This window comes from Artibeus jamaicensis, unplaced genomic scaffold (assembly GCF_021234435.1).
Source record: "Artibeus jamaicensis isolate MK-2021 breed Jamaican fruit bat unplaced genomic scaffold, CSHL_Jam_final contig_781, whole genome shotgun sequence".
NCBI lineage: Eukaryota > Metazoa > Chordata > Mammalia > Chiroptera > Phyllostomidae > Artibeus > Artibeus jamaicensis.
Window position 1 is genome coordinate 6,466,771 of NW_026521968.1, and position 26,047 is coordinate 6,492,817.

At 42.1% G+C, this 26,047-nt stretch overlaps 1 protein-coding gene and 1 long non-coding RNA gene across 6 annotated transcripts in view; one reads left to right on the forward strand and one right to left on the reverse strand.

Moving 5' to 3' along the window:
- The window catches only part of LOC128628484 (uncharacterized), a 29,484-nt gene extending 9,444 nt beyond the window's left edge, over positions 1-20,040 (reverse strand). The window contains exons 1-3 of the long non-coding RNA XR_008392880.1: positions 18,823-20,040; positions 15,753-15,824; positions 15,324-15,513 (exon numbers count right to left, since the gene is read on the reverse strand). This is a non-coding gene — a long non-coding RNA (uncharacterized LOC128628484). The remainder of the gene's footprint in view (positions 1-15,323; positions 15,514-15,752; positions 15,825-18,822) is intronic.
- Positions 20,041-20,730: 690 nt separating this feature from the next.
- The window catches only part of PIK3R5 (phosphoinositide-3-kinase regulatory subunit 5), a 67,613-nt gene continuing 62,296 nt past the window's right edge, over positions 20,731-26,047 (forward strand). For 4 of the 5 annotated variants that reach the window (XM_037164966.2, XM_037164969.2, XM_037164970.2 and 1 more), the window contains exon 1: positions 20,731-20,848. The gene's annotated coding sequence lies outside the window, so the exon portion shown is untranslated. Of the gene's footprint in view, positions 20,849-21,427; positions 21,538-26,047 lie in introns of those variants that run through there. The other variant, XM_037164967.2, reaches the window with a different exon arrangement.

Below are 26,047 nucleotides of genomic sequence, written 5' to 3' on the forward strand. Positions count from 1 at the left end.
CCTGATTTTTAAAAAAATATATTTTATTGATTATGCCATTACAGTTGTCCTATTCATTCCCCTCCACCCTGCACACCCCCTCCCCCACCAGACCCCCTTTAGTTTATGTCCACCTGTCTCAAGGTTTTTAGATTCTGTATTTCCCATATTATTCTTGCCCTCCCCCCTATCTATTTTCTACCTACTGTCTATGCTACTTATTCTCTGTACCTTCTCCCCCTTCTCCTCCTCCCACTCCCCTGTTGCTAACCCTCCATGAGACCTTCATTTCTATGGTTCGCTCCTGATCTAGCTGTCCTCTTGGTTAGCTTTTGTTTTAGGTGTGGTTGTTAATAACTGTGAGTTTGCTGTCCTTTCACTGTTCATATTTTTATCTTCTTTTTCTTAGATAAGTCCCTTTAACATTTCATATAAGAACAGCTTGGTGATGATGAATTCCTTGAATTTGATCTTACCTGAGAAGCACTTTATCTGCCCTCCCATTCTAAATAAAAGCTTTGCTGGATAGAGCAATCTTGGATGTAGGTCTTCAGATTTCATGACTTGGAATACTTCTTTCCAGCCCCTTCTTGCCTGTAAGGTCTCTTTTGAGAAATCCGCTAACAGTCTAATGGGAACTCCTTTGTAGGTGACTGTCCCCTTATCTCTTGCTGCTTCTAGGATTCTCTCCTTCATTTGAATCTTGGCTAATGTAATGATGATGTGCCTTGGTGTGTTCCTTCTTGGGTCCAACTTCTTTGGGACTCTCTGAGCTTCCTGCATTTCCTGGAAGTCTATTTCCTTTGCCAGATTGGGGAAGTTCTCCTTTATTATTTGTTCAAATAAGTTTTCCACTCGTGGCTGTTCCTCTTCCCCTTCTGCTATCCCTATAATGCAGATGTTGGAGCGTTTAAAGATGTCCTGGAGGTTCCTAAGCCTCTCCTCATTTTTTTTTTTTTTTGGATTCTTGTTTCTTCATCCTTTTCTGTTTGGTCATTTTTTTTCTTCCTTCTGGTCTACTCCCTTGATTCGAGTCCCAGTTTCCTTTTCATCACTATTGGTTTCCTGTGCATTTCCCTTCATTTCAATTAGTTTGGCCTTCATATGTTCCTCTAATGTGTGACTAAAATGAACCAGTTCTGTGAGCACCCTGATCACTAGTGTTTTGAACTGTGCATCTGATAGGTTGGCTATTTCTTAGTTTCTTAGAGTTATTGGCTCTGGGGCTTTGAGCTGTTCTTTTTAAGCCATAATGTTTTGGTCTGTTCACCCCGGTTAAGTATGAGGAGGGGAGCCTCAGGTGTTCACCAGGGCAGGGCTGCCCAGGTCGCTGGGTTGTGATGTGGGGGTGGGGTCAAAGAGGGGCTATGGTGGTCCCTTCTGCTGCTTCCTGCTGCTGGGGTCTGCGTGGTCTGCCTCAATGCTCGCTCCTTCACCTGGTCTATCTGTGTGCAAATGTGTGACCAAGGTCAGCCTGCTGCCTTGTGCCCTCACTGGGTCCACCCATTACTACCCCACACCTGGGATCTGCCCATGGCTGCCTGCGTGCCTCGGGCAGTCCAGCAGATCTTTCCTGGCTGACCCCGCTCATCTGCTGGCTCCACCCCTCTTACAGGTCTGGCTGAATGGTTTGTTGTTGTCAGACTTTCGTATAGTTCAATTTTCTGTGTTTTGGGTGCATTTTTGTTACTAAAACTTTGTTGTCTTTAAACTTGGTTGTGCGAGGAGGCACAGTGTTTCCACCTATACCTCCATCTTGGCCGGAAGTCCTCCAATTATTTTTAAAAATCCAATTGTTTTTACTCCAAATCCACTGCTCTTGGCTATATCCCACAGCCCACTAACTGCTCTTTAAACACAGTTTTATTGAGATAAAATTGACATACCAGACAACTCAGCCATTTAAAGTATACAGTTAAAATTGTTCTGAGTCTATTCAGAGTGGAGCAACCATCACTTCCATCAATATTTTTAATACCTCCCAAAGACAGCCCCTCCCCTCAGCTGTCATCCCCATGCTCCCCAGCCATTTCACTCTTAATCAACCACCAATTTACTTTCTGCCTGTATGGATTTGCCTATCCTGAACATTCCATAATAAAAATGGAACAATACAACACGTGGTCCTTTGTCACTGGCTGGTTTTCACTTAGGATAAAGGTTTCAAGGTTAATCTAGGTTGTTGCTTGTGTCTGATTTTAATAAGGATGCCTCCTCATCAAAACTGGTTGTTCATCACAGGTGTTTGGTAGATGCCCTATTTCAGGACAAGAAAGTTCTATTTCTACTTTTCTAGGTAGAAAATTTTATCAAATGCCTTCTTGGTATCTAATCAAATAATTACATGATGTTTCTCCTTTTACATTGTTAATATGATGAATGATACAGTTTCTAATGTCAAATTACCCTCTTGCATTCCTGAGATAAATCCAAGTGTATAATCAGCTTTAAGCTCCTAATATCTCTGCATCTAGACTCAGAAAGAAGATTGGCCTCTAAATTCTTATACTGTTTTTCTTGAGTTTGGATACCAAGGTTATTGTAACTTTATAACATGAGTTGGGGGCTATCCCTTCTTCAATTGTCTGAAAGGGCTTAGTACATGATGAGAATGATTTGTTCCCCAGAAGTCTAGTAGAACTCACCTGTAAAATGGCCTCTTTCTGGGATAGTCTTTGTGAAAGGCTTTAATTACTGCTTCTGTGTTTTAGTAAGTTATGAAATTGTAGGCATTCTATTTCTTCTTGAGTTGGTTCTACTATTATTTTTTATAGCACAAAATTCCCATTTCATCAGTTTTGAGATTCATTAGCATAAAGTTGTTCATTGTTTTATATTATTTTCATAATCTTTACTGTATCTCTAATTATGTCTTTTTCATCCCTAATATGATTTACTTATGTTTTCTACTTCTTATCTATCTTGCCAGATTTGTGTTTCTCTTCAAAGAACCAGCTTTACTTGTTTTTTATGAATATTTGTTTTTTTCTTGATGTTGAGTCTCCAAATATTTTAAAACTCTACATAATTTGTTATTTTTGCCTAGTTGTCAGATGTAAGTTTATATCTCATTATTTTAATTTACATTTTTTCTTATGCAGTTGAATTTTTTACATATTTATTACAACTTCTATGTCTTTGGTACATTGTTGTGTATCTGCTCAGACCACTTTTCTTTTGAGAATGTAATTTTTTAATGTACAATGCATTTTATGTTAAGGATGGTATATTTGTTGTTTGTTGCAAACATGTCCTAGTATGACAGTTGCCTTTTACTTAACATTTATGGTAACTTTTCATGTACAAGTTATTTTACTTTTTCATATTCAAATTAATTTGTTTCTTCATAATTTCTTATTTTGGTGTCATGTTTTAAATGGCCCTCTACTATTCCAACATTATATGCACATTTCTTTTTTTCTAAAATTTTCTTGTTTTATTTGAATTTTTACATATGGATCTTTAATTAGTCAGGAATTTTTTGTGGTATGAGATTTGAGATAGAAACCACAATTGCATTTTTCTCCTAATTGTTATTTGATTGTCCTAGCCCATTTATTGGATAGTCAATTCTATCTTCTTTTATTATATTTTAAGTTCATTCAGGTACTTGTGTTTGTTTCTGATAGATCAGTTTGGCTCCATTGATTTGTTGCACTTTCTACCTCAGCACTATAGTGCTTTAACTGTGGCTTTGATTATTCTCACACAATTATTTTTCATGATGAAATATAAAATCATTTTGTCAATCTTCTTTCTTCCCAAAAAGCCTTATCTGTCTATTGATTGAAACTATATTACATTTATATACTCAGCATGAGAATAATGGATATCTTTTATAATGTCATTTTCCAATCTAAGAACATTAAGTGTTTTCCATTTATGCAAGGTTTCTTTTGTATCCCATAATAAAGCCTATAGTTTTTAAAGTATATTTTATTGGTTATGCTATTACAGTTGTCCCAATTTTTCTTCCTTTATTTCCCCTCTGCCTGCACTTCACCCCTCAGCATTCCATCCCCCTTTAGTTCATGTCCATGGACATATACTAAAGGGGTTGTACATGTAAGTTCTTTGAATTCTGTTTCCTATACCATTTTAACCTCTCCCTGTCTATTTTATGCCTACCAATCATTCTACTTATTCCCTGTACCTTTCCCTGCTATTCCTCCCCTCCCTCTCCCCACTGAAAACCCTCCATGTGATGTCCATTTCTCTGATTATGTCCCTGTTCTAGTTTGCTTAGTTTTTGTTTTCATTATTTTTCTTTTTTCTTTTAGGTTCATTGGTTGATAGTTGTCATTTTACTGTTTATAGTTTTTTATTTTCTTCAATTTCTTAGATAAGTCCCTTTAACATTGCATATAATAAGAGCTTGGTGATGATGAACTCCTTTAACTTGACCTTATCAGGGAAGCACTTAATCTGCCCTTCCATTCTAAATGAGAGCTTTGCTGGATAGAGCAATCTTGGATGTAGGTCCTTGCCTTCATGACTTCAAATACTTCTTTCCAGCCCCTTCTTGCCTGTAAGATTTCTCTGGAGAAATCAGCTGACAGTGGAACTCCTTTGTAGGTAACTCTCTCCTTTCCTCTTGCTGCTTTTAAGATTTTCTCCTTATCTTCAATCTTGGGTAACATAATGATGATGTGCCTTGGTGTGTTTCTCTTTGGGTCCAACTTCTTTGGGACTTTCTTGGCTTCTTGGAAGTCTATTTTCTTCTCCAGATTGGGGAAATTTTCCTTTGTTATTTGTTCAAATAAGTTTTCAATTTCTTGCTGTTGTTCTTCTCCTTCTGGCACCCCTGTAATTTGGCTATTGGAACATTTCAGGTTGTCCCGGAGGTTCATAAGTCTCTATTCACTTTTTTGAATTCTTGTTTCTCCATTCGGTTCCAGTTAGATATTTATTTATTCTTTTTGTTCCAAATCATTGCTTTGAGTCCTGGTTTCCTTCCTGTCACTGTTGGTTCCCTAAATATTTTGCTTTGTTTCACTTTGGGTATCTTTCATTTGTTCTTTCATTTTTCAACCAAACTCGATCAGTTCTGTGAGCATTTTGATTACCAGGGCTTTGAACTCTCTATCAGATAGGTTGGCTATCTCCTCATCACTCAGCTCTCTTTCTAGAGTTTTGCTCTGTTCTTTCATTTGGGCCATCTTTCTTTGTCTTAACTCAACCTGTTAAGTTGTAAGGGGGCGGACCTTAGGTATTCACCAAGGCAGGGCAACCCTTCTTGCTGCACTGTGGAGCTGTCTGTGGTGGAGGGGTCAGAGAGGGAGCAATGTAGCTGGCCTGCTCAGCTCTAGCCCCACTTTCCAATGAACCCTCATGTGAGATGGGGAGTTTCTCCCACTGTGGAAACCCCAGCCTTAGTCCACAGTTAGATCTAAGTCTCAGTTTCCTGTTCAGCCAGCCCTGCCCTTGAGGTCTGCTACCTTGCCTCTGGTTCTTTCCATCAGCCTGTCTTACCAGCCTGGTTGGTCAGGTTGACTGTTTCTTTAATTCCTTGGTTTTTGGAGTTCCATGCAGTTTGATTTTCTGGCACTTCTGCTTGTTTATTGATTTTAGATCGGTTGTTATCCTCCTTTTGATTATGTGTGGAAGGAGAGGGTTTCTACCTATGCCTCCATCTTGGCCAGAACTCCAAAAAAAAACCCCCCAAAACTAAAGCCTATAGTTTTTTAATAACAGCTTTATTGACTTGTAATTCACATAGTATATGATTCACCCATTTAAAGTATATAATTAGGAGAACATCCAGTCAAGATGGAGGTACAACTCGCCTCCTTGCACAACTACAGCAAAAATTACAACTTGACTGCAAAACAAATACCACCCAGAATTATCAAAAAGTCTAGCTGTGGAAGTCCATCAACCAAGAAATTAAAGAAGCCACATTCATCCAGATGGGTATGAAGGGTGGAGAGGCAAAGAAGGCAGAGAGGTGTGGAGATGTGGAGAGGCATGCAAAGGCATGGAGACAAAGAATGGGCAGTCTCACACTCATGTGTGGTGGATAAAAATCAGGAGGGATGCCCCAGAAGTGAGGAATACCAGCCCCAAACCAGACCACGCAGCCCAGGGTTCCAGTACCAGGAAGGTAAGTCCCCATAACATCTGGTTAGGAAAACCAGTGCGGGTTGGGGTAGCAGAAAACAATGTGGGATTCTCAGAAGTCTCCTCTTAAAAGGCCTGCAATGGACTTAGGACTTACATAGATTCGCTCCCTCTGGGATTCAGCACCAGGGCAATAGCTGGAAGGGCACCAGTGGCACATGGGGAGAAATTGAAGTGACTGGTATCGGGGCAAGTTCCAAAAGACAGTTTCCTCCTGGATAAAACTCCAGAGGCCAGGCAGTAGCATTGTCCCTTTGCTGAGTGCTCCCCAACACAGAGCCACAGAGTGGCAACATGGGTTGCCCCACCCTGGCAATTACCTAAGGCTCCTCCCTATACAACTTAACAGGTGCACTTTTCTATAATAGGCCATGCTACTAAGAGAGGGAATAAAAGCAGCTCTACCTAATACACAGAAACAAACACAGGAAGGCTGACAAAATAAGGAGGCAAAAAAGTGTGGCCCAAATGAAAGAACAAAACTCCAGAAAAACAACTAAATGAAATGGAGATAAGCAATCTCTCAGATGCAGAGTTCAAAACACTGGTTATCAGGATGCTCAAGGAGCTCCTTGAGTTCCTTCAACAGCATAAAAAAGAGCCAGGGAGAAATGAAGGTTGCACTAAGTGAAATAAAGAAAAATCTACAGGGAAACAACAGTGGAAGTGATGAAGCCAAGAATCAAATCAACAATTTGGAACATATGGAAGACAAAAAAACATTCAATCAGAAGAGCAAGAAGAAAAAAGAATCCCCCCCAAATGCAAATAGCTAAGGAGCCTCTGTGACATCTTCAAACATGCCAATGTCTGAATCATGGGGGTGCTGGAGAAGAAGAGGAAGAGCAAGAAATTAAAAACTTATTTGAAAAAAAGAATAAAAGAAAACTTCCCTAATTTGATGAAGGAACTAGACGTACAAGTTCAGGAATACAGAAAGTCCCAAACAAGATGGACCCAAACAGGACCACACTAAGACACACCATAATTAAAATGCCAAAGGTTAAACATAAAGAGAAAATCTTAAAAGCAGCAAGAGAAAAGCAGATAGTTGCCTACAAAGGAGTTCCCATAAGACTGTCAGCTTATTTCTCAAAAGAAATTTTGCAGGCTGGAAGGAGCTGGCAAAAAGTATTCAAAGTGATGAGAAGCAAGGACCCACAACCAAGATTACTATATCCAGCAAAGCTATAATTTAGAATTGAAGGGCAGATAAAGTGCTTCCCAGATAAAGCAAAGCTAAAGGAGTTCATCATTGCCAAGCTATTATTATATGAAATGTTAAAGGAACTTATTTAAGAAAAAGAAGATAAAAACTATGAACATTAAAATGGCAATAAACCAACAACTGAATCTAAAAAACAAACTAAGCAAACAACTAGAACAGAAACAGAATTATAGATATGGAGATTGTGATGGGTTATCAGTTGGGAGGGGGAAGGGAGAGAATGGGGGAAAGGTAGAGGGGTTAAGAAGCACAAATTTATACGTACAAAATAGACAAGGGGATGTTAAGAACAGTATAATAATTGGAGTAGCCAAACAACTTATATGTATGACCTATGGACATGACCTAAGGGAAGGTGGTTGCTGAAAGGAAGGTGGGTACTGGGTGAAGGGGATAAAGGGGGAAAAATTGGGACAACTGTAATAGCATAATCAAAATATATTAAACTAAAAAATAAAGTATATAATTAAATAGTTTTTAGTATGTTCAGAGTTGTGCAATTACTCTCATAGTCAATTTTTTAACATTACATCACCCCCCAAAAAATCCCACATCCATTAGCATTCATTCCCAACTTTCTTCCAACCATCCCAGCACTAGGCAACCACCAATCTACTTTTTGCCTCTATGTATTTGCCTATTCTGACATTTTGTGTAAATGGAGTCATAAGGTTTTTAGTCTTTTGTAACTGCCTTCTTTCACTTACCATGTTTTCATGGTTCATCCAAGTTGTAGCATGTATCACTACCTCATTTCTCTTTATGGACAAATAATATTCCATTGTATGAATATAATACATTTTATTTATCTATTTATTAGTTGATGGGCATTTGTGTTGTTTCCACCTTTTGACCATTATGAATAATGCTGCTATGAATATCTGTGTATAAGTTTTTGTATGCACAATACGTTTTCACTTCTCCTGGGTATATACCCAGGAGTAGAATTGCTGGGTCAAATGGATACTCTATGTTTAGCTTTTTGGGGAACTGCCAGATTGTTTTCCAAGGCAGCTGCTTCATCTACATTCCAATCATCAGTGTATGTAGGAAGGTTCCAAATTCTTTACATTCTTGTCAACACTTGTTATCACCTATCTCTCTGATTATAGTGGATGTGAAGTGGTATTTCATTCTGGTTTTGATTTGCATCTCTCTGATGACTAATGACATAGAGCGTTTTTTCAAATGCTTGTTGACCATTTGTATATCCTCTTTGGAGAAATATCTATTCATGTTTTTGTCCATTTTTAAATTTATTTATGCCTTTTTATTATTGAGTTAAAGAAGTTCTTTATATAGTCTAGATTCAAACCCTCTATCATGTATTTGATTTGCAAAATTTTATCCCATTCTGTGGGTTGTCTTTTATTTCTTGATGGTGTCCTTAAAGCATGAAGGTTTTCAATTCTGATAATGCATATCTTATTTATTTTTTCCTTTGTTGTTTGTGATTTTGATGTTATATAAAAAAAAATTGCCTAATTCAAGGTCACAAAGATTTACACCTATGTTTTCTTTTAAGAGTTTTATAGTTTTAACTCTTACATTTAGGTCTCAGTCAAGTTTAAATTAATTTCTGTGTGTGTTGTGAGTTAGCAAAGCAACTTCATTCTTTTTTATATGGATATCAAATTATCTCAACAGTTCTTTCCCCCTTTGAATTGTTTTAATAAACAATTCACCCTTGTTTAAAAACATCATTTGATTGTAAATTTGAAGGTTCATTTCTGGACTCTTAATTTTACTCCACTGATTGTATGTCTATCTGTAGCTTTGTGGTAAGTTTTAACATCAGGGAGTTTAAGTTCTCCAATTTTGTTCTTCTTTTTCAAGATGTTTTCATTATATTGCACCCCTTGAATTTCCTATTCCTTGGCATTTGTTTCTGGGGTGAATGAGCTGTATTTTCTGTTTGGTCACTGCTGATATATAGAAAATTATTGAATTACACATATTTTTGTATCTAGCTACTTTAACAAATTCTCTTATTAGTTCCAAACATTCCTCAGTCCATTAGCTAGTGTTTCTCAGGTAGACGATCACATCTTTTGCAAAAAATCTTAAGCTTGACTCTTCCTTCTCAAATTTATATCTCATTTATTTTCTTATTGTTTTTCCTTAAATTTCAGAATACTGTTGACATTATTCACAGTATGACATCCTTATTTTGCTCCTTGTTTTTGTAGTAATGTCTTTGTTATGAAGGGCTATATTTGTTCTTCATTCCAGGTCATCGCTGAGTATCATATCATATTGTCTGTTGTCTTGAGATTATACATTTATCATCTTGACATCTTAGTCCCTTAGTGTCTTAATCAGGGTGCATCCTATTAGGATAATTATGCAGTTTTTCTCCTGTGTCCTATTAATATGATGAACAACATTAATAAACTTTTAACATTGACCCTCCTTGCATAAATTGTCTCCCAAGCCAATGGGAACAAATTAGCTCCTGTTAACAGAAATAACTCAGATCCTACTGCTGTAGCTCCCACCTGAACAATATAGAACAGATGCCACAAACTGGAAGTCTGTAGGTCATGTCTGGTTTGGACTGCAAGGAGTTTTCAAATACTGCTTTGAATTTCTAACATTTAAAAACCAGGAGATTTCAGAGTAAGAATTCCAATGTTTGATTTTCTTTAAAAATTGTAAAATCTGACCACACCACTTCTGCACTCCCCCAAAGCTACAGTGGGCTGAAGACAGGCCCCGGGGGGCCTGGGGCCTCCTTTAGAGGTCCCCTCATTTGCATCCTTTCCAAACCTTATTGTCTCCATACTTTATTGTTCCCAGACATCGAGGTCAGGGGTCAGTTGCTGGTTTTTGTATTTGTGCAGTTATTTTTCTTATATTGAAATTAGGTAAAAGTGAAATATTTTTTGTAATCATGTCTGTAGCAAACATGAAAAATAAGAGGCTGACAGGGATATACACTTCAAGAGAAAGGAGAGGAGGCATATTTCTCGGTGGAAGTGAAAATTATTCCTTTATGTGTTTACTATACAAACTGTGTCTATTGACAGAGTACAGTGTAAAATGCCTCCAGAGAAGAAATTATAAGAAGAATATGGAAAAGCTGTGTGGGGAAAGAAAACCTTACTGAACTGGGGGAAAAAAGAACTGAAATTTCAACAGGGTTTGTTTTGGGAGGCACAGAGTATAAACAATGCTGTCATCAAATGTCATGATATAGTTCAGTGAATACAATACCATCTCACCAGTTCTGTCCAGGAGTTTGACCTATTTGGTTCTGGGAGACATTTGAGTTTCTGACCCCCTGCTCCAGTCCTCCAGCTTCCTTCATTGTGTGCTCCTCATTAAAGGAATCCCCCATTATTCTGCTTCTGTACCCCACTTCTCTAAGACCCTAATGGAAACTGCTTCTTTTGCAGCTCCGTAAAGCTCTTTCCTCCATAAGGTTCAGATGCCAACTTGTGAGGCTGACCTGGAACAGTGGCCACACCCCCTACCAGTAGAAACATCAGTGGACTGGCTTGGGAGGGGTGGGGGGCAGTTAAGGTTGACCCTCACTTTCACCAGCTCCTTCCAAAATGTCCGATCTAAATTTTAAAATGGTGACTGATCTGTCAGACCCTAAGTCTCCTATGTTGATCTTCTGGAGCTTTCACTGGAGACTACACCTCATCTTGCAACCCAGGGCCCACTCATAAAGCCCTCATTGCAGGCCCCTGACTTTTAACCACCCTTGCTGGCAGGCGACCAGGCCAATTGAGCCATGGATATGCCTGAATCCCTCTGGGCTCATCCAGATGTTGGCATTCAACTTTGTCACAGTATATTTTTTTTTTTAATTAAAGGCTGGATACGATTTGCGCTTGTTTTAATTCAGGCTTTTATATTTGCATCATAGAAAACAGTGGTCTGTAACTTTCTTTTTAGGTTTTAGTAAAAGGGAAAATGAAATCAGAAGTTTTTCAAAAGTTTGTAAGATTTACAGTGTTTATTTTTTGTTTTTTTTCAAGTTTATATTTTGAAATAATGTTGGAATTATTAAAAAAGTTGCATAGGGTTCCCATAAAACTTTCACCCAGATTTCCTGAATGTTAGTAGTGTACATTAAACGTAGTGTGATTACTAAAATTGGGAAATAGTATTGATACAATACTATTAATGAATCTATAGACTTTATTTCAATTTGGCCAATTATCCCACTGGTGTCCTTTTTCTGGCCTAGGATCCAATCCAGAATTGTTGTGTGACAACGTCTGACAGCCCTGCTGGCTTTCCTTGTGTTTCCCAACACTTACACTATTCAGGATCTTACACACTGCCTCTCAGTTTTGACTAGCCTGATGTTTTCTGTTGATTAGATTGAAGTACAACATTTTTGACAAATGTGCCGCAAAAATGATGTGCTGTTCTTGGTTCAACAAATCAAGAGATAAATAATATGTCTCATTATGATACTGTTAACCTTTTCACTTGGTTAAGGTAGAGTTAACCTGGTTTCTCCACTGTAAATTTATTATTTTTTCCTTTGTAATTAGTAAGTATCTCAGAGGAGCTACTTTAAGACTAAGCAAATATACCACTCATCATCATACTTTTGCCTATAATATCTAGCATTCATTGATAATTCTTGCCTGAAAAAATAATCACTATGGACTTCTGGTCAAGATGGAGGTGTAGGTAGACACACTACACCTCCTTGCACAACCAAAAGAAGGACAACAACAAATTTAAAAACAAAAAACAACCAGAACTGACAGAAAATTGAACTGTACACAAGTCTGACAACCAAGGAGTTAAAGAAGAGATATCCATTCAGACTGGTAGGAGGGGTGGAGACAGGCAGGCAGGTGGTGAGGATTTGTAGCAAGGCAGCTGCTGGTAGAGCAGGCAGTCCCACATTTGCATGTGGATAAACTGGGAGGAACATCTGGGAAGGGAGACAGACTGTGCAACCCAGGGTTCCAGTGCAGGGGAAATAAAGCCTCAAAACCTCTGACTGAAAAAAACTGTGGGAGTTGAGGTGGCAGGAGAAACTCCAAGCCTCACAGGAGAGTTTGTTGGAGAGACCCACAGGATCCTAGAACGTATACAAACCCACTCACCTAGGAATCAGCAACAGAAAAGCCCAATTTGCTTGTGGATAGTGGCAGAAGTGACTGAAAGCCAGCAGAGAGCTAAGCAAGCAGCACTGTTCTCTCTCAGACTCCTCCCCCACATACACCACCACAAGGCAATAAATAAAGTGGGTAGCCCCACCCTGGTAAATACCTAAGGGTCTACCCCTTACTAGGTAACAGGTGCACCAAGACAAAAAAATGGCCCAAATGAAAGAATAGATCAAAGCTCCAGAAAAAATACAACTAAGTGATGAAGGGTTAGTCAACCTATCAGATGCAGAGTTCAAAAACACTGGTAATCAGGATGTTTACAGAAATGGTTGAGTATGGCCACAAAATAGAGGACAAAGTGAAGACTATACAAAGTGAAATAAAGGAAAATGTACAGGAAACAAACAGTGACTCAAATCAACAATTTGGAACATTAGGAAAAATAAACATTTAACCAGAACAGAATAAAGAAACAAGAATTAAAAAAATTAGGAGAAGCTTAGAACCTCCAGGGCAATTTTAAGTGTTCCAACATCTGAATCATAGGGATGCCAGAAGGAGGAGAACAAGAGCAAGAAATTTAAAACTTATTTGAACAAATAATGAAGGAAAACTTCCCCAATCTGGCAAAGGAAATAGACTTCCAGGAAGTTCAGGAAGCCCAGAAAGCCCCAAAGAAGTTGGACCCAAAGAAAAACACACCAAGGCACATCATAATTATATTATCCAAGATTAAAGATAAGAAGAGAATCTTTAAAGCAGCCAGAGAAAAGGAGAGAGTTACCTACAAAGGAGTTCCCATTAGGCTATCAGCTTATTTCTCCAGAGAAACCTTACAGGCAAGAAGGGGCTGGAAAGAAGTATTTGAAGTCATGAAGGCAAGGACCTACATCCAAGATTGCTCTATCCAGCAAAGCTCTCATTTAGAATGGAAGGGCAGATTAACTGCTTCCCTGATAAGATCAAGTTAAAGGAGTTCATCATCACCAAGCTCTTATATATGAAATATAATAAGAATTATATTTGATTCTTAATTCATAAAAAGTTATATTTCACACAACTTATTATATGAAATATAATAAGTTAAAGGGACTTATCTAAGAAAGTGAAGAAAATAAAAAACTGTGAACAGTAAAATGACACCAAAGTCACACCTATCAACAAACGACCCTAAAATACAACAAAAACAAAAACTAAGCAAACAACTAGAACAGGAACAGAATCACAGAAATGGAGATCACGTGGAAGTTTACCCAAGGGGGTTGGGGAGAGAAAGGGGGAAAAGGTACAGGGAATAAGTAGCATAAAGGGTAGGTAGAAAATAGACAGAAGGAAGTTAAGAATAGTATAGGAAATGTAGAAGCCAAAGAACCTGTATGTACAACCCATGGACGTGAACTAAAGAGGGAAAGGATGTGCAGGGTGCAGGGGAAAAAAGAGAGTAAAATGGGACAACTGTAATAGCATAATCAATAAAATACATGTAAAAATTAAAAAATAGTTACTATGATGTTTACCAAGTGATTTTCTAATTCCATCATTCCTTCTACATTTACTTATTAGAATTCTACCATTAAGGGTTGCCTCCTCTCTTCCACTTATTTATTCAATTTTTATATCATTGTGGACTCATGGATATTTATTTTATTCTACAGGATATAAATTCATAAGTATTGTTATTTATTGCATTGCTCAAATTTTTCTGGATTTGGCCATTGAGGGTTCATTCAAATTGGTTCCTGTGATTTTTGACAAGCCTCAATCACTTTTGGAGTGCTTCATTACTTTCTAGTACCACAAGCTGTTCTAGATTCATCTTGTTCTTTTAAAAAAATTTTTTAAATGATTTCAGAGAGAGAGAAAGAGAGGGAGGGAGAGAAGGAGGGGGAGAGGGAGAGAGAAAAAGAAAGAGAGAGATCAATTTCTTGTTCTACTTGTTTATGAATTCATCAGTTGCCTCTCGTATATGCCCTGACTGGAGATAGAACTAACAACCTTGGTGTATTGGAATGATGTAACCAACTGAGCTACCTGGCCAGGGCTCATGTTGTTCTTTCAATCATACATTTCAATCAGTTCTGTTCAATCAGCCATTTTCTAAGGAGTCCTTGTTCTTTCTGATTTCCTGTTTTTTTTTTCTTTTTACCAAGACCTGGAAGCTAGCTGTCCTCATTGCTACTTGATGACATTATTTCCAAGACACCTCAGAAGACAGAACTAAGAGATACACATACATTACTATCTGTGTCCGTCTGCCTGTGTGTATGTACATAGAACCATGAGTACACACTGATACCTCCAAATTCCAGTCTAACACCACAAGATTCATTCTAGCTTTTACTTTTCCTTATTTGCAATTTTTTCACCAACAGTGAGAAACCCGACTCTCATTATTTATAATATATTTACTTATCTGTTCAGTCTTAGCATACACATAACAGGGTTTAAGAACTGCTAATTCCCAGCCCTGTGAGAAAGATTTGCTAACTAGAGTACCATGTATGTGTATAGTTCTTTTTGTCTTTAGCCTTACAGTATGTAGTCAAAATAGTTTCCCTAATTTAGTGCTTCTGTCTCCACCCTCCTCAGTATAGTTATGCCATTCATTTGTAAAGAGTTAAATTCATTTACTACTGTTTGCTTTCCATTTTGTGTTTCCATTGCATCCTGACTGACTTTGATTACTTATCTCTCGGGGACAGAAATATATGAAACATGATCACGGTCCTGAAAGTCAGAACCATATGAAAAAGCATACTCATAGAACTGCCATTTGTCCCACCCCTTCTATCCCTGTTCCTGCTCCTCCATTCTTTCCACACCATTCCCACCCACCTCTGTGGTAAGCAAACTTGGTAATTTTTTAAAAGATTTCATTTTTCTATCTTTAGAGAGAGAGGGAGGCTTACCAGTAACTATGGAGGCTGGTGGCTAGCACGTCATGGTTCTCCCTTTCCCTGCATCTGGTGCGGATTGATGAGTATGACTATTCGAAGCCCATCCAAGGGCAGCAGAAGAAGCCATCTGAGCAGCACTGGAGGAAGCACACCTTTTCCTATGTTGATATCCAGACTGGGAAGATCTCACTGGCATACATACCTGTGATGGACAGAACTTTAAACGAGTCTGGCTGCGCCACAGTGCCCCCAGCCACTCGCTCCTACTGATGAGACTGGAGTTGACCTGCTTTTGTAATTATGTATAATAGCTCACATGTTCAGAATGTAACTGTATGAAAAATCTCTGCTCTAGTGAATAAGGAGTGTCACCACAATAGAGATCGTCTACCCAGTGGTCAGCAACTTGCCAGTAAGTAAAGCCCAAAGGGTTATGCTTACCTTTATCCCTTGTTCCGTTTTTGTGAAATAATGAAAGTTGGCAGGATTCTTAAACAAAACATAAATTGCAAACTGAAAAAAAGAGAGAGAGAGAGGAAGGAAGGGAGAGAAACATCAATATGTGAGAGAGAAACATTGATCGGTTGCCTCTTGCACCCCAACAAGGGACCTGGCCTGTAACCCTGGTGTGCGATCTGACCTGGAATCAAACCAGCCACCCTCTGGTACGCAAGCCAGTGGTCAGTCCACTGAGCCACACCAGCCAGGGCATACTGCAGTATTGATTTTAAAAGCATAGCACAGTTCTGTCCTTTAAAGTTGGATAGCAGTCACCCATGTACCTGTCAAGGCCTGGAGCCTCTCAAGAGAGAATTTCTTTGCTAACTTATAAATTTCAGACACTGTGTCTTTTTAAAAGTTGTTTTTGGTAATTTACATTTTATCAGAAAAGTTATGATTTTGAGTAAAGGATGCAAATCTTTCTTCAGTTCGGAAAAAATTTCTTCTGGCACACATTTTAATTTTTCCCTCTCTTCCTGTGGAATTATACTATACATGTCTTACATCTCTGTACTCTAAGGTCACAGTTCATCTCCTCTCACAGTTTTAATCCTTTATCTTTTCTTCTCTAAATTAGAGCTGAATTTTCAAGTTTTTAATACACATATTTAGCTTTCTTCAATTCCCAATGTGCTGTTTACTCTCTACTGATCTTAAAATTCAGCAATTCAAAACTGTTTCCTAATCTTAGCTTGTATTTTTAAAAAATAATTCAGTTGGGTGGGTGGAGGTGGAAGAGGGTATGCTGGGATAAATGGTGATGGAAAAAATAAAATAAAAAATAGTAATTTAGTCCACTACATTTATAAATGTGGTATCTTCCCAAGCATCATTGAAAACACATAGGAGACATATTTCCCTAAAAAATTCTCAATTTATGGAAATTTAGTTTTAAAGAATACTAATTTTCTCTGATCATATGCCTGTTTTTGAAATTGTGAATCTTCTTGTGTTTTCCTTTTTTTACCCCTGTGTTTGTTCATATTTCCAGAGAGAATCTATGCTTTTCCAGTAATAACAGTTGAGGGGGTTCTGCTGGTCATCACAGATGCACAGTAATTAGTCCTGGAAATCAGTGGAGAAAGGCATTGTAAGTAGAGGGATCAGAGTGAGGAAGGACATAAAGGTATGCAAGTGTAACACGAACATTCCTTCCCATATGGTTTATGCACTGAGGTGATATCTACAAAGAGTGGGAAACGAAACTCTTAAGTGAACATCTCACGAATTTTTTCATGTGTACACACTGTGTGTAACCACTGCCCAGATCAAGATAAAAAGCAGACCTATCTCTCCAGAAAGTTCACTCGTGTCCCCTTTCCAGACAAACTCCTCCCTGCCACAAGACAGCCACCATTCTGACATTGTCACTATAGATTAAATTGCTCTGGAACTTCATGTAAGTGAAACCATGCAGTACAATTTCTTTCGTGTCTTGCTTCTTTTTCTCAACAAAATGTTTGTGAAGTCCATCCATGTTGATACATGTATCAGTAACTTATTCCTTTTTATTGCTGAGTAGCATTCTATTGTATAAATACAGGGTGGGGCAAAAGAAAGGTCTACAGACCTGACCAAGTAGCTCAGTTGGTCAGAGCACTGTCCTGATACACTGATGTTGCAGGTTCAATCCCCAGTCAGGGCACATACAAGAATGAACCAATGAATGCATAAATAAGTAAAACAAAAAATTGATGTTTCTCTCTCTCTCTCTCAAATCAATCAATAAAAAGTTGTTAAAGTAGGTTTACAGTTGTCCATATGGAAAATAATAGTAAATAATAATAATGCAATAATAAATGCTGTTTCATGTACTTACAACTGCAAACCGCTTTTTGCCCCACCCTGTGCACCACAATTGTTTTTATCTGTTACGCTATTTGGGTTGTTTCTAGTGTTGGGCTATTATAAATAAAGCTGGTATAATCTTTCACATATACGTTTCTGTGTGGACACATAAATTCATTTATCTTGGATATATTTCTAAGAGTGGAACTACTGGGCCAGAGGAAGATGTATATTAAACTTTAATAGATGCTGCCAATCAGTTTTTCAAAGTAGCAATATCATTTAATCCTGCTATGAGCAATGTGCATGAATCCCAGTAGCTCCACATCCTTAAGAACGTCTGGTGTTGTCGATTTTAATTTTAGCTATTCTAGTGGCTGTAAAGTGATACTTCATGGTTTTAATTTGAGTTTCCCCAATGACTAATGATGTTGAACACCTTTTCATGCACTTGTCAGCTCTTTGTAAGTCTTCTTTTATAAAGTGTCTGTTCAAGACTTTTGTCCATTTTAAAGTTAGAGTGTCTTTTTATGTTCAAGTTGTAGGGGTTCTTTACATACTCTGGGTATGTTACCTGTATAGTGAGGTTTCTAGTTTTGAAGCTGACAGAGTGCAAAGATGTTAACTGAGATAGGGAAGGCAAGAGAAGAAGTTTAGGGAAACATGAGAAGCTCATTTCAGGACACTGAGTGGCTAAGCTGCCTTTGGGCTATCCAAACTTGGATGTGCAGTCAGCACTTGGAATGCTAGATCTGGAGCTCAGGAAAGAAGCCTGGGCTATAGATTTGGAAGGGATCCGTGTGATGGGAAGGGACCAAGGTGTCCAGGTATAAGAGAAGCAGCCTCCAATAAAACCCCATGCATTCTAATATTTATGAAATGATGAAAATGAAGCCAGAAAAAGAAAACAGAAATATTAACCAGAGGAGAAGTCAAGGGGGGTAATTCCCAAGGAGGGGTAGTATCAAATGCTACAGTGAGGTAAGGAAATGAGGCCACTGCATTTGGCATTTGGGGTTTCCTTCGTCATATTTTCAGAGCATTGAAAAATAAATGTAAGATGAGGAAGTGGAGATGGGTAGACTTGTGTTTGAAAATATAAGGCAGCAAAAGGCGGGAGAGAGATAACAAATAGACATATTTTTAAAAGAAGCAACAACAGAGTTGTACAAAGTGATACAAAATCAGGTGTCACATGAGTGACAGGCACAGCGAGTCTTACCAGCCCCTTCTTTGGGGAAGTGGGAGTAGAAGGTGCCCCAGTGGCTGTAGTTCTAAGTTTTGGCCAACAGGTGTCAGGTGTTGATCAGATCTCCTGGTTGGTGGTCTGCCTTGTAGGACGAGGAGAAACAGGTGGAGCTAAGTGGGGGTGGGAGGGTAAGGGTGGAGGGAGGGATAACATGAAAGTTCAACTATGGGTCACACCTGCCGGTGGAGAAGAGCATGCCCACCTCTGAGGGGATGCAGGATGGGCCTAAGTGAGCTTCATGGGATAGTCAGCTCCCTGGCAGTGACCTCTAAGGGACAACTCTGCTTCAGCTTTCCTCCATCTTCGGTTTTAGGAATACCAAGAACAAGGAGGAAGTCACAGATGCCGTAACCTCCCTAGCATTTTCTTTAGCTTACCAAGTGATCTCATCATCCAATATGTCAGTCCAGTACAGCTGTGTCACTCTTGCTACTCTATTCCTCATTCCAGAGCACTTCTCCTTCCTTCTACTTTGGACACCTCTGGGCTACCTCCTTCTGCCCCTCTTCTCCTTTTAGTGACGAAAAGGTAGGGGCTGGGGAGACTAGAGCCTTCGCCCACTCTCACGGAATCATATGACCTTAGGCATGTCCTCTCATGGTCTTTCGTGGCTCTGGTTCCTTATTTGTAAAATGGTGGTGTGGGGGGTGGGGGTGGGCGGGCAGCTCAGTGGTGAATGAGGAGATGTGTACTAGGTGGTTCCCAGCCCCTTACTACCTCTTGCCAGACAGGCTGGAACCAGTCCTCTACATTCACCCAAGGGTACTTTCTGGTTTTGTGCCTTTGAGGAAGTTGCTTTTTCTTGGTATTTAGGGAGCCAGGAACAAGAAAAGTCATTGGTGCTCACAGCTCTCAAAGCCTCAGGTAAGGCTGTGGCTTTTGACCAACAATAACGTACAACCTTGTGGCGGATTTTGAACGCCTCTAACAGATATTGTGACACAGAGTCTGATTCAATAGTGGAAGTGAAAATTTCAGCCTTGCCGTTCGTTGACTCTGAAATGCAGTGCTATTCTTTCATTGCGAGAGCTGCTTGCATGGCAGCCAACTTTCCTGATCCCCGTTTCGTAAATGAGGAAACTGAGACACAGGGATGTGCTTTGATTCCAGGATTCTGTGACCCAGCTCTTGGTATAACAACATCTGCTGCATCCTCTGTGAGGAGAGAAGGGGAGACAAAAAGAGGGCCTTGACTCTGGAGAAGACCCCTCTCCCCGACCAGGGGCTGAGAAATCAGTGAAGCGACAGCCACTTGGGAGAGGTTAGGTGGGAAAGTCAGGCCAGAGGCTGGGACAGCAGTGCGGAAAGTCTGGATTGGCTGGTACTCCCAGGAAGGTTTCTGCAGACTGAGGTGAGGGTGAAGGCGCCTGTCTGCACAGAAGTCGTGCATTTTAAGTGTTAGCCCCGAAAGAAAATAGAAGTAGTAAAAGGAAGTGGGGCACTGGGTCGCAGTGAGAGACGGAAGCAGCTCTTAGGAGCTTCCCCTTTCCCCTCCTTCCCCGAAGCCCCCACCTCAAGCCTCTCTCCCGCTCCGCCTACCTCTCCTGCCGGGGGCAAAACCGCGCTTCCGCTCCCCTGCTGGAACCGCACGTTGTTCCTAGGGGTCGCTGGTGGCTGATGTTGGCGCCCTTCCGACCGTGGCCGCCCACCCGTCAGGGCCAGTTCATTCCGAGGGCAGCTAGGCTCAGAGCTGAGGGCTACTTCTCTGAGCTGTGCGCGGTACTCCGAGGATACCCGGACTAGAACAGTATCTCGCACACACTGCCCTGCCACCAGGTGGCGTGAGAGGCCCGCTGGGCGGCCTGCCTCTCCCAGACCCCGCCCCAGAGCAAGCCCCGCCCCCATGGCGTGGCCCCGCCCCGGGCCCACAGTCAGAGCGGATCCTGGGCAGATGCTGGGACCAGCCTGGCGATTCCTGCCCGGGTGCGGTGTTCAGACCATACTCCGAATCGCAGGGAGTCGTCACTGGAGAGGGGCTTGGAGCCCGGCGGGACTGCAGGTATGTAGCCCAGCAGTCGAGGCACGGAGGCGCCGAGGGCACTCGTGGGACTCAGGCGGAGCCGGAGCGGGCGGGTGTCAGTCGGGGACCAGTGGGCTCTGAGAGCAGCGGCTGCAGCGGGAAAGCTGAACCGGTCCTGCTCTCCTACGGCTCCGTGGAGAGGAGCCGCTGCCAGGGCACCGCGTCCTCACACCAGCGTTTCCAATAACCTCGGAGACAGAAGGGGCGTTCCAGGGACCGTCTATCGTTGTCTGGGTGGCCACTGCTGAATCGCCTGCCTTTGTGCGGTCCAAGTGTGGCCGAGGCTTCCTGCTGCGTGTAGTGGCGTCCAGGGGTCTCACTTCTCCGCCCGGGAACTCTCTCGCGGAGCGTTGGCCTCAGCGGTCCTTTGCCATCAGGACCTGGGAGTCGTGAGAGTGCCTGCCACAGCCTGCCCTTGCTCGCGAGCACGGGCCCCCAGAGAGCGGCTGCTTTTCTAGACAGGTGCACGCTTAGCACTGTCAGAGCGTGGATTTGTGTTTACAACCTGGATGTACCTTGCGTGACTCTGTGTGCAAGTTTGCGCCTGCGCGTGCAGGCTGGCCCATCCCAGTCCTGGGGTAAATAAGCAAGAAGTTCAGGCCCGTAGGAGGAAGGAGATTATTCAGAGGGAAAAGGAAAGAGATGAAAGCAGCAGGATGTGGTATCTGGTGAGTTAACAAGCCCCTGTGCGGAGAGGAGGGGTGGGTTTAGGCACAATGAAGACAAAAAGTAGGCCAGGTCTGCCTTGAAGGGGCCTTCTGGATTGCTCTTCTCTTCCCTCCCCCATGGGCGCTGATTCTTTCCATGCACACTTTCTTTCCTCCCGGTCTTGGACCACCTGGAAAGGAACAAGTTTCCAGAGCTTGCTAAAACACCTTCTCCAGGCCCCCCCCCCACTACAGCGCAGCTCTCCAGGGGAAGGGCCTGGAGTCCGTAGTATTCTAAAATTGGAGTATGCTCCTTGCTTGGGGACTCCCTGTGATTGTGAAAAAACACCTGAGTTCGTACTAGGCCCAGCTGTGCGACCTTGAGCATCTTCCCACCCCCTCTCCCAGTCCATTTCCCTGTCTGTAAAATGGGCTCTAACAGCAACTTTACAGGGCTGTGGGAGAGGAAGGTTTGGGGCCTTTTGTGCTGGGCCTCACTGGGGTTTTAAGAGATTCTTCCCCCCGTATCTCTAGCTTGGGGTGGGGGGTGTGGTTAATATCTTCTCTCACCAAGCTGCAGGGGAGGTGGCCACCCCTGCCTCCCCTGCCTACTCAGTCTCCCTCCCTCCTTTTGTTTCTTCCAAAAATACTAGGCGGTACTGGGCACAGGTGTGTTTGGGGTTACTGGAGTGGTAATGACGAGAAGGCTGCACAGTGAAGGCTGTGTTGGCCAGCTGTCACAGGCCACCACACATTCCCAGGGTAATCGTTGATCAGGGGCCTACTGGCTGAGAGGTGGGAAGAGAGGACAGCCAGTAGATTTTTTTTTTTGCCTGGGCACCCTAGAGCTGGAGGCCCCAGGTTGAGTTCAGTTGAGCTCAAGCTATGCAAACTTGGCCTCGGTTCAAGGTGGCTCACTAGAGGGGCCGAGCTGGTAGCTCTGTGGCACCCTATGAATCTGAGGACATTTGGCTGAAAACCTCTCTGCTTCTTGAGAGAGGAAGCTACTGGAGGGGCAAGATAGAGTGATCAGCAGGAGACCCAAGGAGACGTTTTATGTTCAATTTTTGAGCGTCTGGCATAGATGAAGGTAGGGTACTAGGTGAAGGAAAGACTGTATCTTACTTCTGCCCAAGATGCAGAAGAGACACTCACAGCAAACATGCTGCATATTCAGATTTCCATTGACTTGAAGGTAGACATACTTTCACATTTTAACAGCTCTGAAATCAAGATGCATCTTATCATCTGTGGCATCTTACCATTGTAATAGATAGCAGTGTTTCTTTCTTACTGGCACACAAAATAATGATGCATCGTACAGTTGATGGCATTTTAGGTTCTGTTAAATACAGTGTTTTACAGATTTTGAGGGACACTTTAGATATACACAGGTACACAAAGAATTGTCATTTCTCTAGGTAAATCTGCATGCATTAAATTTTCTAGTAGTTACACCTTCTAAACATCCTAACTTTTCAACATGTTGAGTTTTAAAGGTAAACTTTGTAAAACATATTGCTTGCATTTATAAATGTAACACATTGTGTCTGGTTTAATAAGTTCTTGAAAATATTGCATGGTTCCACCTGCCGTTCTCTTTTGTATCTTGGGTCCGCTCCAGACACATTTTCTGCCTTTCTCCTAGTATTTCATATTCTTTACTCTTCACAGCCACACTCTGAAGTAGCCACAACTGTTGCCCCCATTTTATGCATGAGGACACTGAGGGCCAAGGCCACATGGCTAGAAAGTGGTGCAGCTGGGCTGACTCTGGCTGGCGTCTACTCTTACCAGAGATGATTAAGTGGCAGCCTGCATGTGCCCTTGGATGTGACATGCATGCCCTGTAGGGCATGACTTTCAGGGCACAAACGTGGTTGTCCGTGGGTCTTTTCTGTCTCCTTCCAGGCTAGCAGCTAGGTTCTGGACAGTTGAGGTCATCCATTCAGGACTTCTGGATAAGTGAGATATTGCTGCAGCAAGGTGCACTCAATAGAAGAGTGAGGGCAATGAATTGGATGAAGTGGGTGACTTTGGTGGCATAAAGCAGACACTCGGTCCTTCTTGAGCCTACTTAGTTACCAATTTCGGTACTAAGCTTTGGGCTTTAGAGTCCAGCTTCAGTGGGAGATTCCTGCCTCCAGCCTCCCCCCACTCCTAGTCCAGCCACTCCCCTGCTGCCGTAGTGATGTAAGGTAACAAACTGGAGCAAGTTGCATTTCAACTGCAAACCCTGCAGAGTTGGCACTGCCCTCTGGAGAAGGCTGATACCCCCAGCACGACTAGCAAGGCACCCACCTACTTGGTCCTCTGAAGCTCAGACAAAACTCTGTGCCTTTGCTCATGCTATTCCTTCTCCCTCCACTGCCCTTCACTTCCTCTACCTGCCTGGTAGTCCATGAATTCATCCTTGGATGCCCAGCTCAAACATCATCTTTGGAGTCTTCCCCAACCCCTTCCTCACGCCACAGCACCAAACGCCCCCTCCTTCTGTCCTTGCCATGCCTGTTATGGCCTCCTACCAGACCACTGACTGCCCTGGTCTATAGGGTCTGGCCAGTGACTTGGTGGCTTGCTCACCAGAGCCATCTGATGCTCGGTGTGGCTGTTAAACTGTCACCATGAAACTCTTTAGGGTCTCATGGGCAAGAAGTCCATGCACATTAACAGCGAAAGCTGCCTGGACGCAGTACGGTGTGGGGGGCAGGAGGGTGGGGTCAGGAGGGAGTGGTGTGCTTTTCATTTTCATGTCCTCCAGAGTCTTCTTGCTGCTGTTGTTGATCTAGGCAAATAAGCCTGTGTGGTTTCCTTGTGGGGAGCAGGTCTTGGGTCTGAGGGTGGCTTCCAGGGCTCTGCCTTCCATGGTGTTAGGGACTTCTGTCTCTGCCTGAGTCCTTCTCTCCTGGCTGTGTGACCTTGGGTAAGTAAGTCCGTATGTCCCTCTGGATGTCAGTTTGCCCGTCTGTATGGCAATGAGGCACCAGTTGCTTTCTGTGACCCATTCCTAACCTCTAGCATTTCACACACTGGTTCAGCATTTCAACATGGAGCCCTTGCTGTGTGCCAGCCTTTGCCGGACTCAGATCCCGAGCAAGACATGTAATGCACCTGCCCTCATGGAAGTTACTGTCCATCAGACAAGACACCAGACACATGTATTGTCTGTCCAATTACAATCCTGAGAATTATGCGCTCCTGTGAGATTATGTAAAGGAAGACCAATATAGTTTGGGTGTTAAGGAAAGTCTTCCCTAAAGAAGTCATATTTGAGTGCAGACTTGAGGAATGAAATAAAGAGAATAGTAACACTAATAGTAATAAAACCTAACATTGAGCAGATATGTGCTAAGTGTTCTTTGGGTGCGTCATCTGAGGTACTCCTTTTAACGTCTCTGGGTTTGTGTAGACTTCCTGTCTTGTGAGAATCAGAGGAGATGACTGCTGGCAAGTATGATGCCTCACCCAGTGTCTGGCATGGACCAGGAGGCACATCTGCTGCCGCCCCTTCCTCCCTGCCACCCTCAAACCCCAAGGTCCAACTTAGCCTTATAACAGTATTATAGGGTGTCTCCTTTTTTCTTTTATGGGTCATCACCAGTGCCGCCACCAGTGGCTCCGAGCAGGAGTCTCCCTGGACGTGCACACTTGTGCTGGCCGTCAACAGCCGGGGTGCCCCATGCTCAAAAAACCATCGCCTCATTTGCTGGGCCTTCCTTATGTTCATCCCCAGAGCTGCTCTTCTCTCAGGGTTGAGAAATCCTGATTTTCTGTACCACCGATGGAGTCTCCTGTTCAGTCCCCATGTCCCTCTTCTTAATCTGAAGTCGTTGCCCCAGAACCACAAAGTCTCTGCAGATGTGCCTCTAGGTTTGGGGTCTGAGCCTTTGCTCCTGAATGGCTTGGTGGTTCTGACTCTTGTCAGGCAAATCACACAGCTGCTTCCACGCAGCCTGGCTGAGGTGACCTGCCTCCTCTTTGCATTTTCTGGGTTTGTTAGATCACAGATACACTTAACAACTCCTAAAGGTGAATTTCAAACTCTCTCTAGATAATGGGCCCCTTTGAAAAACTGGTAAAAGTGACAGATCATCTTCTTCCTCTGTCTCCAAAAAAAACACACACACGTGTGTGAGAGTGTGTCTCAAAGTTTTGGATACAACTTCGGGTCTTCTGAGACCTTGTAGTCCACCCAGTAACCCAGTTTAATAACCCTCGGAAAACAGGACTCTCTGCACGGATCTCTTTGAGTAAGCCCCAGCTGTTGAGTCAGAGGCGGGGAGTAGTGGTGGGTAATGGGAAGCTGCAGCCTGCAGAGGAGGCCCCTGGTGACTCACTGGAGATCTCCAGGCGGCGGCAGGCCGCCCAGTTCCCTGACCGCTCACTGAGCTACCATGGTGCGCGTGGACACTTTCTGAATTTCTCATCAAGTCTTGAATTCAGCCCATTCCCAAGTTAATTAAAGAGCATTACTTTTGCTGCTGGTGTCCTTACAAGAAACCCTCTGTCCCCACCTCCTCACCCACCCACC